This window comes from Notothenia rossii (genome assembly GCF_949606895.1).
Source record: "Notothenia rossii genome assembly, chromosome: 9".
NCBI classification, from domain to species: Eukaryota; Metazoa; Chordata; class Actinopteri; order Perciformes; family Nototheniidae; genus Notothenia; species Notothenia rossii.
The window spans coordinates 40182266-40190808 of record NC_136907.1 but is presented as its reverse complement, the minus strand read 5'-3'; the positions used below and the strand labels follow the sequence as shown (position 1 = coordinate 40190808).

The 8543-nt window shown below is 40.4% G+C and overlaps 1 long non-coding RNA gene across 1 annotated transcript; it reads left to right on the top strand.

Annotated features, from left to right (window-relative positions):
* The first annotated feature begins 6204 nt into the window (after nucleotides 1–6204).
* LOC307017957 lies at nucleotides 6205–8030 on the top strand. The gene is made up of 3 exons (XR_013802311.1): nucleotides 6205–6619; nucleotides 7294–7373; nucleotides 7925–8030. It is a non-coding gene; the product is annotated as an uncharacterized lncRNA (long non-coding RNA).
* The last annotated feature ends 513 nt before the right edge of the window (nucleotides 8031–8543 follow it).

The following is an 8543-nucleotide window of genomic DNA, read 5'->3' as shown; positions in this document are numbered from 1 at the left end:
GTCTCTCTTTGTTATTTATTGTGCTTTAAAATGAATCGATATGATTCGATGTCAAACAAACTAATTATAGCAGATTAACTATTCAAAAGTGTACATTAATTTACAATAACACGGGAATAATAAACGGAGCGCTCTCTCCCTCTCCTGACAGCCCGTCAGTATCATGCAGCTCGCAGGTCAGTAATGAGTGACCCGACAGTAAAACTAAACATATCTATAACTAGTTTAGGTAGTTTGAGAGGTAATTAAAATAGCTACGTTTAATATTCTAACCTGAAGTGTGTGTTTTGTCGGCTCACCGCTGTATGTGATCATGCAGAGCTGCGTGTCGACTCGTCAGCAGCAGCTGATCTCTCTCTCCCGTCAGATTAGACTTTACTCGCGTTTATGTCCATATCGATCAGATCCAGCTTGTTCTAGCTATTGATATGACTACCTGCTTAAAAGACACCGAAACAATAAGCGTCGCTATGCAACCGGGTGAGGCCGCAAAGTATAGCGCGGCATTATGCATTTGTTTACATGCCCACCGGAACCCCGAGGCATTACCAACAGATCAACTCACAATCAACCCATACAGGATATCTCTTTCTCCACATTAAGTGTTAGACATTAGAATGGACTATTCTTGTCTGTCACATGCTCTTTTGTCTGTCACATAAGTGGCGCAAGTTGCGCAACTGATGCGGTATTGCGCTAAGCGGAAATTATTTTGAACGGAGACTTTGACCGGAGAGATTTAGATTTGCCGGTCTTCAGCATATTTTACCGGTCGTAGTCCGGTAATTACCGGCTAACGGGAACTCTGATGTAGATGCTTCGGAAGAGGGGCTTGCAGGAGTTCTATATCAGAGACAGGAAGGCAAACTAAGAGTTATAGGCTAATGCTCACGAACATTGACACCAGCAGAAAAAAACGATCGATTGCAGTCAGGGAAACTGGAGTTTTTAGCACTGAAGTGGGCTGTAACAGACAGATGTAGAGATTATTTGTGTTATGCTCCTTCTGTTGCAGTATACAGTGATAACAATCCTGTCACTTATGTCCTGAGCACAGCTAAACTGAACGCAACTGGACATCGCTGGGTGTCTGAGTTGGCTGACTTCAACATAACTTTGAAATACCACCCAGGAAAAAGCAACACAGACGCAGACTTCTTGTCCCGCATACCTGCGAGTATGGACTTCTACATGAGGGAGTGCACAGAGCAACGCTCTCCTGAAGTGTTATGTGCAATTCTTCACGCAGCTGAGACACAAAAACAATGTGAGGTGGACTGGATCTCGGCTATAACTTGCAGCCCGTATATTCAGGAGGTAACTGCAGATAATCAGCCTGACATTAAAATATCGCAGCAGGGGTTACTGCAGGCCCAGTCTCAAGATTCTGCCATATCCCGTGTACTCAACCTGAAGAAGTTGGGAGAAAGACCAGACAGGAAGCTCATGAACATGGAAACAGCACAAGTTAAGCAACTGTTACATGAATGGAAAAGACTATTTGTTTCAGAAGAGGGCGTGTTGAAACGCAAAACTGCAACATGTACGCAAATCGTGCTTCCTGAGCAGTACAGACGACTGGTGTACAGGTACCTTCACTGTGAAATGGGTCATGTGGGGGTGGAACGAGTTTTACACCTCGCACAAGACAGGTTTTATTGGCCTGGGATGGAGAAAGACATTGAGTTTTTCATCACTCAGGTGTGCAAATGTAACATCCAAAAAAAACCTACAGTGCATGTCTGAGCCCCTATGTGTCATGTACCTGCAACAGCACCATTTGAAATGGTATCCATAGATTACCTTCAGCTTGAAAAAAGCAGGGGAGGGTATGAATATATTTGAGTGATAATTGATAACTTCACTAAATTTGCCCAGGCGTATCCAACCCTAAACAAATCAGGTAAAACTGCAGCTGAGAAAATCTTTAATGATTTTGCATTGAAATGTGGTTTTCCTGCTAAAATCCATCATGATCAGGGTAGAGAATTTGAGAACCAGCTTTTCAGACAACTGCAGAAGTACTCAGGAATTGAAAATTCTAAAACAAACCTACCACCCACAGGGGAACCCGGCAGAAAGATTTAACCGAACTTTACTTTCAATGCTGCAGACTTTGGATGAAGAGAAAAAGGGAAACTGGAGTGACTATGTAACTAAAGTGGTACATGCTTACAACTGTACAACCAGTGAAGCAACTGGTTATTCCCCATTCTATCTGCTTTTTGGGAGAAAGCCCCGTCTGCCAATTGATTTAATCTTTGAGATAAATGATGGGGAAGGATGTAATTCACATCATGAGTATGCTCAAAAATGGCAGCAACAAATGAAAGAGGCTTATGACATTGCATCCAGAAATATTCAAAAGACTACAGCAAGAGGGAAACAAAGCTATGATAAAAAAAGGCAAAGTGCAGTGGTTTCACCAGGCGACAGGGCCCTTGTGAGGACTATGTCTGAGCGTGGTGGACCCGGAAAGTTACGCTCATACTGGGAAGATAAGATATACATTGTAGTCTCTCAGAAAGGAGAAAGCAGCCCGGTCTATGAGGTAAAGCCAGAACGTGGAACAGGGAGAAATAGGATCCTACATCGCAACATGTTGATGTCATGTAATGCTTTGCCACTTGAGGAACCAGCACAAAGCATGGTACAAAGACAATCAAATAAAAAGCAAAGGAAAGCACAGCAGGGTGTTGAACCATGTGTTAAACCAGGTGAAACAGAGGAGTCAGCAAGCTCAGATGAGGATGAGTATTATTGTGCTAATAGGTTGAGACATCGACATCATCAGTCAGTCTGAAGAGCAGGATGCTTCACCTCCAGCCTTTCCTAACACAACACATCAGCCTCAACTAGACGTTGACGCAGAGGAGTTCAGAATGGAGAATCCTGTGCAGATGTTTATGGACAATAACACTAGTTAACTCAAGAGCTAACACAAACTGTTCAGCCTGCAGACCGGCCAAATGTTCAAGAAAATGACCCTTTTGACACACAACCACGCAGGTCACAGAGAGAGAAACGACCCAGAGAAACACTGACTTATGAGACATTGGGTCATCCTGTTCATCGTTTGGTAGGGCTTCACATAAACCCACTTTATTTTAGTGCTCTTGCACCAGCATATGGACAATACAATTTGCCCTGGCCATCTCCACAGGTGTTTGGAACGTACATGATTCATCCTATTCCTGTTCCTGTAGGATATTACTGAGAGGATTAATATGGACTGTCTAAAATGTGGATACAGTAACATAGACTGTTTTTGAACCAACTGGTTACTGTTAAAAGTTGTGTATTATAATAGTGAAATGTGAAGGACATTTAAAAACATTTACTTGTTTTCAAGCCACTGCCATACAGTAGGTAATGTGAATGTCAATGTAATGTGTTTTGATCCGAAAGTTCCATAATCAATGTTGTGCTATGAATGCTAATGTTGAGGACAACCTTTAGTTTGCAGGGGAGGAATGTAGCACCCATAAGGTTGAGGTTGTCTACCTTCACATGCATGTTTATACCACAAGGGGGCAGATCCCGTGATGGTTCATCATTGTTTCATGCTGGAGATGAACAGAAGAAGTGTGTCTGTGTGTTGTGCTCAAAAACCCAGGAAGTGCGCCGGACTCCGATGAAAATATTCGTGGTGGCCAAACGGCGGTACTACACTTCCGTTTGGTTACCAGGCCCGGAAACACTTTTTCCCATTGACTTACATGGGGAAAGAATGGTCTGTAAATCGTTGGATATTTTTTTTTTAACTAAAAAAACTACCCAGTATGAACACTTGTATAGCTCTTATTAAAAATATTCGTTCCTCAAGTTGTAAAAATGTGCTAATAACGTTATTCTGAGAGTTATTTCCCTCTGCATTATGAATGTGCCGCCCGGCACGTTCATAATGATGTGACGTGTTCAGCACTACATGAGTTTTACCTTTACCCATGGATGCACAATAAGAACGGACCCATATTGCCTTACTGCCATCCCACGGAGCTGTAATAATGGATATATTGCACATGTTTGCTGTAATTCATCATTTGTAAAATATTATACTACGTGGGCTGTATGATGTAAATCTTGTATTAAATAAAGTTAATATTACCGACGTAGATTAACGTTCCTGTAGCTTCTTATTACACTTGCAACATAACATTAAAGGAGTTGAACGTTGCTGTTTGCTATTACTAGAATACCACGCAGGGATAAGCCAGAGTTTACAACCTTTGCATGTGGGCACAACACGTTTTGACCCAGATGAATTAGCTATACCATATGATATTGCCCGAGGAAGTAGTTATACATATATAAATAAAGATATATGTGTCAAAGCTCTAATCAAACTAACAGTTGTATTAATTATACTTGTATATGTATATACATTGTATGGAAATGCATGTGTCTATAACAAGAAGATGAATCCACGAGGATGTCAACAATCCTCTGGGAGCAATCAGGGAAGTCGTATGATGAAATTCAGGCAAGACCACAGTGACAGGTTCAGCCACGACTCGAAATCCAGCACTCAGATCTAGGCCTCAGGACTCAGGATCCAGGACTCAGGATACAGGACTCAGGATGCAGGATCCAGTGCTCAGGATCCAGGACACAGGACCGTAACAACAGGATCAGCCATGACTCAGGATCCAGGCGTAGATAGACACCAAAAATACATTTTGGGGAAGCTGGGTAATTCGGAACATGAGAGTACACAGGTACAGACAGAGAGAAGGAAGAAGTAAGGTGTCCCCCGACAGTCTAAGCCTATAACAGCAAAACTAGGGGCTGAATCTAATAAGCCCTAACTATAAGCTTTATCAAAAAGGAAGGTCTTAAGTGCACTCTTAAAAACGGATAGGGTGTCTGCCGCCCGAACACAGACTGGAAGCTGATTCCACAAAAGTTGAGCTTGATAAAAAAAGGCTCTGGCTCCCATTGTACTTTTAAAAACTCTAGGAACAACCAACAACCCTGCGTTCTTGGAACGCAATGCCCTAGTAGGACAGTAGGGTATAATGAGTTATTTGAGGTAAGATGGCACCTGCCCATTAAGGGCTTTGTATGCGAGAAGAATAATTTAAAATTATATCCTGTGTTCTATAGGGAGCCAGTGTAAGGCAGCCAGAACAGGAGTAATGTGGTCCCTTTTCCTAACTCTGGTTAGTAGACAAGCTGCAGCATTTTGAATCAGCTGAAGCGACTTGACTGACTTCTTGGTACACCCTGATAATAAAGAGTTACAATAATCCAGCCTTGAAGTAACAAATGCATGGACTAGTTTCTCTGCATCGTTTTGATTTTTGCTAAATTACGTAGATGAAAAAAGACGGTCCTTGAGATTGATTTTATGTGGGCGTTAAAGGATAAATCCTGATCAAATATAACACCAAGATTCCTTACAGTCTCACTGGCAGGGGTTCCCAACCTTTTTCAACCAGGGCCCCCCCAAATGACTCCCGTTGAAATTTGCGACCCCCCAAAACGTTGAAACTTTAATTATCGCTGTTGCCGATCTGCCCCCCTGCCCGATCTGTACTGCGCATGTGCGAGATGGTCTGCCATACTGGACAACTCCGTACGGCAACCCAACTAGGACACTTGACACAATGGCGTTTGGCAACGCACAAAAAGAAAAAAAAAAAAAACGAGAGAGATGAGTTATTGTTATTACAACGTGACTTCACTATTATTTAACAACTCTTTTTATTGGGTTATTTTATTTGGGGTTAAGTACATTGTCAGAATAATTGAGAAATTGATTTAACTTCTGTTTGGCAGCTATCATACTGAATACATATTTACTGTGAATGTATGCAAAAATGTATGGCATATAACTGTCTAACATAAATTAAATCCATGTCTCACTTATTCTGACAATGTACTTAATAAAAGAACCCAATAAAAAGAGTTGTTAAATAATAGTGAATTCACGTTGTAATAACAATAACTCATCTCTCCCGGTTTTTTGTGTTCTTTTTCTGCTTTGCCAAACGCCACTGTGTGAAGTGTCCTATTAGAGTTGCCGTATGTAGTTGTCCAGTATGGCGGACCATCTCGCACATGCGCAGTATAGATCGGGCAGGGGGGCAGATCGGGTAGTGACCAAGCGGCAAACTCTGTGGAAGAGCCGGGACGCCAATACGGAAGTGGCACACACTGCAGTTCATATATTGTCCGATAGGGACTGACTGCAGAAAGGAGCAATTTCCATAGACCCCCATGTTAAAATGCCCAACTTTACAGCAGAAAAAAACATGTTTCTACCCATGGATGCAATAAATATTATTATGAATATAGTTAGATTCCACTTTCATGATTATGGATCTGTGAGTGAATTGTTTTCTAACACGACCCTTTTATTTATATTAGGTCTTAAAGTTTTTGCATAAATTAGGGCGTGGTCACATTGAGTGACGGCTCTGTGATGTGACTGCTGCTGTTAGCTTCTTGTCTCTCTGCTAGCTGCTCCGTGAAGCTACAGGCACTCTGCCTGTTCAGCTCATCCAGGAAACACAACTTGCCCCCGGCCGTGTTTGTTTGTTCTTCATGCTTATATATCGGACTATTGTGACTCGCTCAGCGGTTGAAACAGACGGTGCATGAATGCGGTTTTGCGGTAAGTGAAATTTGAGTACTTATTTATGTGTTAATGATTTTAATCAGCTACGTAATTAATGTTACGGCTTGGGTTAGCGTGTAAGCGAGTGGTAGCTACATCGGTGCTAACGATGCTAATAGTAGCCTCCAAGTTAAAATCATAGACTATATTTATAAAGGTTAAAACAAAATAGACAAGTGTTAAGTGGGATAATACTGTACAACAAACGGCTTCTGTTTGAGGTTGATAAAATAAGGTCATCCTTGTAACTTAGAGAGATGATTATATTATGTAGGTAGGAACTGGATGCATAACTAAGGTTAATTTAAATTGGCTATGCTCAAGTATGTAGACAAGCTAATGTCAAGATGTGTGTGTATATTACAATTATTAATGTCATATTTCAAGATGATTACTTAGATATTACAATATGATTGGTTGAGCTGGAGTTCATTATTGAGCTTAACGTTAACATCACAGTCATCTGAAGAACAAACCCAAACCTTGTTGTTTTTATGAATTGCATTACCAAATTGGTAAAAAAGTAAGCATTGGTAACACAACTTCCAAAGTTACAGTAAAATAAAAAGGACCCTGACTCGGACAATACACAATCCAACATGTTCATCAGAAGAGAATCAGTTATATTGTTTGTACACATGGTACTTTACATATATATCTGTTTGTTTAAGGTGTCCAGGTGATGCAGACAGGCTGGACCGGAGAGTGAGAGACAGAAGTAGACTCCTCACAGCAGTGAACTTCAGCACAGGTACAAATACTATCTTTTTCATACTGTACAAAGAATCAAGAAAGTATTGACTTTAATACACTGATATACATTCCATTAAACAATATTAGATCACCTACACACCAGTGAAGTTGAGGGTTTTTTCCATGCAAAAAGTTACATTTAGATGTTAACAAGCAATATGATTTTGTCAGCTTTCTAATTTAATGTATTAAAGGCAAAGATATTTAACACATAGTGAGAACTGCTTCTATTTATCTCTCAATATTGTCTGTAAAAAACGTGTTAAAAGTTATTCTTTCAGTGAGACAACAGAGCAAGCTTCTACAGTTGCACTACGTTTTGATAACAGTTCAATATTATTTTGATAACATATATTTCAATGTTGATGAACTTCATACTGTTCATTCATAATCTGATTGTCTTTGTAGCTCACTGTTGAAATAAAAAAAAAACATTACAATTACAAAGTAATTATATTTACAGCCCCTAAACACACAAACACACCGCTTTCATAAATAACACACTTGTTCTGCAATAATATGTTTTATGTTTCCTGTAATTTTTGTTAGGAAAGGACATGCCTGAAAAACACAACATTTTCTCCTTCCCTGAGGGTCAAGAAGAACATCCAAGAGGAAAATTAAAAGCTGATGCTTTGAGATTTTAAGACCAGTACACTAAGAAACTACTTTTATTGTAAGAACAGTCAGCTGATCGAATGCACCTATTTCCACATCTACACTCCATCAGCTAATTATTTCTATTTGCCTCGCTATATGAGCTTCACATCACTTGTGCCTTGTCCCGCAGAGTTTGCAACGTCACAAATAAATGGGGCCAATCTTCAGTAAGAATAATGGACAAAAGGAGTGCAAATACAAATACAATTTATTGAAATGTGAAACAAAACTTAATCAAACATGTTTTAAATAAAAAGCACATATGGACAGAAGGTGTAAAACTATTAAAGTAAACATATTTGGTCAAATAAAGTGACAGACTAGGCCTGTGCAGTTGGTATCAGCATTGCCCAGCATGGGCTCCTCCATCAGTCCTCTCCAAACCAACAGACAGGACGTCCGTCACACGGAGGTTTCTCCCTGAAGTCTCTGCAGCTTTCTGGACACCACGCTGTCTCAATCCGTCCACACTGAATATGAGAGGGGGAAAAGGAAAATAAAAAATGCT